The sequence below is a fragment of the Magnolia sinica genome, chromosome 2 (genome assembly GCF_029962835.1).
Source record: "Magnolia sinica isolate HGM2019 chromosome 2, MsV1, whole genome shotgun sequence".
NCBI classification, from domain to species: Eukaryota; Viridiplantae; Streptophyta; class Magnoliopsida; order Magnoliales; family Magnoliaceae; genus Magnolia; species Magnolia sinica.
In genome coordinates, this window is record NC_080574.1 from 7727872 (window position 1) to 7735348 (window position 7477).

General features: G+C 38.0%; 1 non-coding gene across 1 annotated transcript; it reads left to right on the forward strand.

The window, feature by feature from the left end:
* Positions 1–3298: 3298 nt before the first annotated feature.
* On the forward strand, positions 3299–3404 carry LOC131238392 (small nucleolar RNA R71). Its single transcript, XR_009167797.1, has one exon. It is a non-coding gene; the product is annotated as a small nucleolar RNA R71 (small nucleolar RNA).
* Positions 3405–7477: the final 4073 nt, after the last annotated feature.

Below are 7477 nucleotides of genomic sequence, written 5' to 3' on the forward strand. Positions count from 1 at the left end.
CTCGAAACTTCATACATGGCTTGAGGGCCATAAATTAACTGTACACGTAAAATTTCACCCATTGGATGCTTCTGGAAGTAGCTCCACTGTCGGATCAGCCCATAAACAGTTGATTCTGGGCCCACCTAATTTTCAGATATCCTTCAACTTTAGTCTCAACCACTTAATTTTGATGATTCAGAAGATGGACGGTGCAGATTTCTCACAAACATTATATGTGGACCCCATATGAGACAAGTGTGCATAGTGCATAAGTGCACTAGTCATGCACGGCATAAAGAAAAAGGATGAAATCCGTCTCTGACCGAGACTCCTTCCCGCACCAGTTGGAAGCCCGTCTTTTTCGTCCAGCGTCCGCACACGGACGTGCGGACGGATCTTTGTGGGCCACACCATGCATCAACAGTCAGATCCGGACCGTCTATGAGACTCACATGTCCCCTATCACTGAGGCCTAGGTGGATAGATTTCAAGTTATTGCGAAGATCAATTTTTCATCTTTCAAACGCAGCTCAGACGGTGGAATAAGAACTCTGGTGGGCCACATCAAATACAATCCAAAAGCATCCATCTCTGAACGTTTTTTCGTGGGGAATCGAATGAACGGACTGGATTTCGAAACCGAAATCGATCATGGACCCCACCACTCAATCAGTGCAAGGGCCCTGTTTTTCGCTTCCGGACGAGTCCGGGATTTGCGAGGAGCAGTGTGTCACGATCATTAACATTCCGAGTGATCCAGACCGTCCAATCTGTCCACAGGGAGGCCAATACCCTAGCCAAGATTTCAGAATTGATAGGTAGGCCGATATCATGCCGCAAATACACTCCAAATGCAAGTCGTTTTGGCTTTTGCTGCGCATACGAACTCAGCTGCGTAAACTCAAGCGAAACCAACTCCAACTCAATTACGGACGGCAGCACACCTCTCCAAGGCCTGGTTTACCTATAAGGAAAGGAAAGAAAGAGAGAAAAGAGGGGGCTTGGCTATTGGAACGTGAAGACAGGGAGAAGAGAGAGAAGTTTTTTCCCTTTACTTTAAAATTCCTTGTTGTGGTTTTTTTTTCCTCTGCTTTTTCTTTTGTTTATTTGTTTATTTTAGCCCATTCATGTGTGGCTAAACCCCTTAGCTAGGGCTAAGAGGTGAAGCCTGTAGCGAGATGGGAGATACTATTTCAAGCTTTTAACTTAAATTCATGAATTGAATTTGATTTGTGTTGATTATTAAAGGAATGTTTTTCTTAGTCTTTAATGGTCTGTTGTGATTGAAATTACAATGGGTCTGCAATGGCTTTGAATATTTCTTTTTTCCTTTTTTGATGTTTATGACGTCAGGAAGCCCTGTTGTTCACCATCGTCTCCTAGGCATGGTTGGATGATGGTACCCTTCCTAACTTTCATGCGCTGTTGATTGGTTGGTAAATAGTTTAATCCTGTTGTTTGCTTTGTCTCCTAGGCATGGTTAGATGATGGAATCCATTCTAATTCATATACCTTTCGTCTCTTGAAAACCAGATCAAGTAAGTTCAGTTTAAATTTCATAATTCTTAATGCAGGCATAAGATCTCCCTGATCCCTACAAGTGGATCCTCTGAATCCCTAGTTTCCTTCATAAATTACTTAAGTTTTAGATTAGTGTTCACTCTTATTACTCAAATTACAACTCGAATTAAATTTCATCTCATTCTAGTTTTAGTTCTAATTAGTTTCAGATAACATACAGATATCAGTCCCTTGGGATTCGACCTCGGTCTTACTGAGTTTATTACTACATCACAACCTTATACTTGGGGAGTGAACATCTAGTACAATAAAATCCACGGGGAAGTAGAATTTCTCCACTTAGACTAGCATGTCCTCTAAAATTTTCCTTGGTACCTTAATAGAGCGGTCAGCGAGTTGGAGTGTAATCATGGTTGGTTTAAGCTCACCTAACCCCATTTGTTTGTAAACCGAATAAGGTACTAAGTTAACACTTGCACCCAAATCTAGCAAAGCATGCTCAATTTAAAATTTTTCAATAATACAAGGAATAGTGGGACTTCCCGGGTCTTTGTATTTGGGTACAGCCCTTTATTGAATAATAGCGCTCACTTTCTCAGTAAGGAAGACCTTTTTGTACACATTTAATTTCCTCTTTACAATGCACAAGTCTTTGAGATATTTAGCATATGATAGAATTTGTCTAATGACATCAAGCAAAGGAATATTGACAATAACCTTTTGGAGCACATCCAACATCTCTTGATATTTCATGGGGATAGTCGGATTCCGAAGTCTAGATGGGAATGGAACTGGAGGCTCATATGACTTAGTCTCTTTATCCTTTTGCTATTGCGGCTCTTGAACCATAGCCAGTTCATCATTTTCTTGAGACAGTGGCTCATCCTCCGGTATTTCTACCGGTTGCATTATCTTGTTATCGACCTCTTTTCCACTTCTCAAGGTAATGATGGCCTTAGCTTGTTCATGATGTAGCTCACTTGGATTTGAGTCTCCAATGAAATGTGTGTTTCGAGGGTTTGGCACAGGTTGAGAAGGAAGGGTGCCTTTTTCCCTAGCATTTAGTTAAGTCTCAATCCTAGCCACATCTGTCTTAATTCCTGATTTGATTGGATTAGAGACTGATTCATTTGAGCTTGAAAGTTCATGAATGTGGTCAATGCATCCTCCATAGATGATCGCTTTGGTGGGGGTACATATGGTGCATTGTTAGGTGCCCCAAAGAAGTTATTTTGTGGAGGCATTTGAGGTGCATTGGGCGCATTAATTTGTAGTCCATTCCTCCAACTAAGATCAGGATGGTTACGCCAATTTGGATTATACGTGTTTCCCATTGGTTGCATAACTGACCTTTGGTAATTATTTATAGCATTTGCTTGATCATGCTCATGCGTGATATTTTGTACAACTGAGATTATTGGACAATCCTTTGTGTCATGGTCTGTACCACTACAAATGCTATAAAAATTACCTAAGGAAGTGTTTGCTTTAACCATATCAACCTTCCTAATTTCCAAGGCTTCGACCTTTCTAGCCAATGCAGCGAATTTTACATTAAGGTCGTCTTCCTCTCTTAGGACATACATTCTCGTTTTCTCTCTAGGAATGGGTTTAGTTTGGTCTGATTTAGCAGAGACATCCCATGTCTGTGTATTCTCTGCTAACATATCTAAAAAATCCCAAGCCTCATTATGATCTTTTTCAAGAAAGGTTCCACCGCACATCATCTCTATGAATTGACGGGTATCCATGGTGAGCCCCTTTCGGAAAGCATCAATCACGTGTCATGATTCATAATCATGATGTGGACAAGTAATTAGAATGTCTTTGAAGCGCTCCCAAGCTTGAAAAAATAGTTCATTCCCCTTTTGGGAGAATGACATGATTTCTTGTTTTAGTGCATTTGTTTTGTGCTCGGGAAAGAACTTTTTCAAAAACTCTCTACTTAAGGCTTGCCATGAAGTGATGGTATTAGGTCTTAGAGAGTTGAGCCATGCTTTGGCCCGATTCTTTAGAAAAAATGAGAATAACCTAAGCTTAAGTACATCCTATTGTTATTGTTTACTTGTAACGTTGTAATTACTTCATCAAAGTCCTTGAGGTGCAAGTAGGGGCTTTCAGAATCTAAGCCATGAAATTTAGGAATTAATTGAATCACACCTGGTTTAAAATCGATGTTCCCTGTGTGAGCAGGGAACACTATGCAAGATGGTAAAGTTGATCTCTCATGGTGTAAATGTTCACGTAAAGTCCGTGGTTGGTTTAACACATTCCTATGAACTTCATTTTCATCCTCAAGAGGAGGATTATATTGATTTTCTCTATTTTGATTTATAGTTGGATCTAGCAGATTTGGATTTGGATTATCAACTGGGTCTGCCATGGAATCCAAGCGATGTTGAGTGCCTCTTCTAAGTGAATAATAACGGCCTGGAACTAGTCCCCCTTCAGAGGAGAGTCGATTGTTTTGATCCCTACTTCAACGCGACATAAACCCTCCACACCACGCAACAAATACCACTAATTCAAATCACAAGTATGATACTTAAAATAAAAATAAAAACTTAAATCAACAACCCAGGTGGCAAGGCCAACCATGAGGGTTCAGTCCACAAAGCAAAAAAAATCAACAACCCAGGTGGCAAAGCCGACCATGAAGGTTCAGTCCACAAAGTAAAAAAAATCAACAACCTAGGTGGCATGACCAACCATGAGGGTTCAGTCCACAAAGAAAAATAAATCAACAACCCAGGTGGCAGAGCCGAGCATGAGGGGTTCAGTCCACAAAGCAAAATAAATCAACAACCTAGGTGGCAGAGCCGACCATGAGGGTTCAGTCCACAAAGCAAAATAAATCAACAACCCAGGTGGCAGAGCTGATTATGAGGGTTCAGTCCACAAAAAAATTTAAAAAAATGAAATAAATAAATAAATAAATAAAAGTAAAACTAATGCAGAAATTAAACTATGCTAATCCGGAAAATAGATTTAGTGGATGATCTTTGGGATCAAACAGCAACTGTAGGACAACCATAGTACTTAGGTGATAAAATCCCAAGCAGGGCAACCTTATGTCATAGTTAGTGCTTGAAAGACCTAACTAAATTTATTTTCAAAGAAAAAGAAAATAAAAAGAAAAATAAAAAAATAAAAAAAAATCTACAGAAAATCTGGAGGGTTTAAAAGAAAACTTACCTTAGCTATCTTGCACAGATCTGATCTATCTCAGTCTCTCCTCGGCAACGGCGCCAAAAACTTGATTACTAGCCTCCAAGTGCAGAGGTTCGTAAATAGTATCCCGTGAATACAAGGTCGATCCCACAGGGAGATGAATTGTGAGAAGAAAAAAATCAAATGCAAAACAAACTAAGTAATAAAAACTAAACTGATGATTTGATTTTGGGATTTTTGAATGGATGTAATTCAACTAAATAAAATAACACCCAAGCTTCAAAGTTCCACACATAGGTTAATGTTCCAAAATCATGATGACTTGGATAACACAACTAGGATCTGAGCACTATGGTCAACCTAATCGGAAAATAAAACAGTTTAAATATTTTAATAAATGATATAAAAGATTAGAAAATAATGGATTTGCACCATTGACATATATTCTCAAGTGCTAGTAATTTTAAGTATTCAATATCTATAGGATAATGAATATCAAAGAAATATAACAGGTTGAAAACATCTCCTATTTAGGAAATCTGATTGATCTAGGGTAAGCCTATCCATTAATGTGGATCTCATATGATGGAAACATATGGATCTCACAAAAGGATAAAAAAACAAAACCTAAATAATAGATAACATGCATACACCATTTTTCTCATCATTAAAACAATCAATCATCATAATCTTAAAAAATTATTAAACCCATGTGCCTCCCTTCTAGCTTGGGCTAGAAGGAACTTAGAAAAACATAATTAAATTGCTGAAATAAAAAGCAACAAGAAAAAATGTAAATAGAAAAGATCTAAAATAAAAAAACAACTTATAAAGCTTTAATAAAACTAAAGAACTCTTTAAAAACCCTAAATATTGCTCTTGGATGCTTCTAATGATCCTTAAGAATGCCCTAGGAGGCCCTATTTATAAGTAGGGAACTCCAATTTTCGTACAAAGTTGAAAACCCTAGAAAACGCCTCAAATATACGTATTTTTCCAAAATAGACTTCTCGCTGCATAGTTCGTTTAAAACAGACTTCCTACTGCGCATTTTTCAAAATAGACTTCAGAGTTTTAGAATATACTTTTCAGGATGATTTCAGGATTCTTCACTTCAAATCTTCGATTCTTTTCAATCTTCACTTGGTTTTCTTGGATCTTTGGCACGTGAATTCTTCAATCTTAGTTTCCTAAGATCCATCCCTTGCCTTGGTGATTTTTGAGCATCAAATTCTTACGTTTTAACACCCTTTTTCAATCCAAGCTCTTAAATTCACATTTTAACACATATATGAGTAAAATAGAATATTAAGATGATTTATGTTCATAAAACCAAGATATAAATGGGGAAAATTATGCAATATTTGAGTCTCAACAATGTGTAAGCGAGATGTGATATGTGAAATCATGACTCAATCAATGTTTACAACTTCCAATCATGGATTAATAACTCGAACTTAACTGTAAAATCTAACTGATACTAAATCCAATAGTCATAAATTACCAACATCACGTATTTGTAATTTCCAAATCACAACTATCCTTCAAAATCACTTCAAATTCACAAGAAACTCCATAAAAATTTAAAAATGTTCACAATTTTTACTCAAGACCAAGAAAATAGTGATTAAGTAACCTAATCTCCCACCCCCAACCTAAAATCTACATTGTCCTCAATGTAAAAGAAATAAGCATGCAAAGCACATGTGACAATGAAAATAAAAGAAGAGTGATGGAAAGATAGTACCTGGACGGAGAATCAAGAGGCTTTCCAAAGATATCAGTCTAAGAGCGGGTCAGTACAAGAGAGAAATCAACAAAAGCAAAATAACAAAAATAACATCATAAAAAGAAGATCCTACCTATACCACTTTCGCAGGTGCTCTTGATTGCATTTAGCGTATGCAACAAGCCTTTAAACCCCTAGGTTGCCCCTAGTGGACGAGTTGTAGGCTCGTGAGGGTTTGTAAAAATGTTACCCACAAACATTGAACTAACTAACTAGGAAAATGAAATGGAATGAAAAGCTGGGTTGCCTCCCAGGAGCGCTAAGTTTAACGTCTTCAGCTAGACAAGAATGGACCATGAATTAATCAATCTTGATAACCTGGGTCTGCCAACTAAATTTCCTCAACACCTTGATTAACCAATCCCAGACTTTGTGAGAACAACTTGAACTGTGCTATTTGAAATGGGGTAAATGATACCATCGACTAATAATTTAAGCACTTCCGCTCGAACAACTTCCTCCATGTTAGGGTTAAGCCTCCCTTGCGTTTCATGCGATGTTTCCGCATTTTCTTCAAGATCAGTACGATGCATACATAAAGTGGGGCTTACTCCCTTCATGTCCTCCATCGTCCACCCAATAGCTGTCTTATATTCTCTAAGCACTTTAAGCAACTTGCTCTCCTGTTCCTTCTCAAGGTTAGAAGCTATGATGACAGGCAGGGTCTCAGAAGGACCTAAAAATGCATACTTGAGGTTTTCAGGCAATTGTTTAAGGTCAAGTTCAGGTGGTTTCTCAATAGATGGGACCAGTTTAGACTTAAAGGGTGGAAGAGGCTAGGTTCCACTTTCGCTTTCCATTTTGCAGTCTCCATTATAGGAGTAGAGTCGAGTAATGCATTGACTTCTTGGATGGAACTCTCTATGTCAAAATCCATGTCAAAATGTGATAAGCAAGTCTCAAGTGCATCTTCGGAAGAATGAAGGAAAGATTCATGCACTAGACTCTCAATCATGTCCACTTTAAATATATCATCTGAGTTTGCTGGTTGTTGTCCAGCATTGAAAACATTGA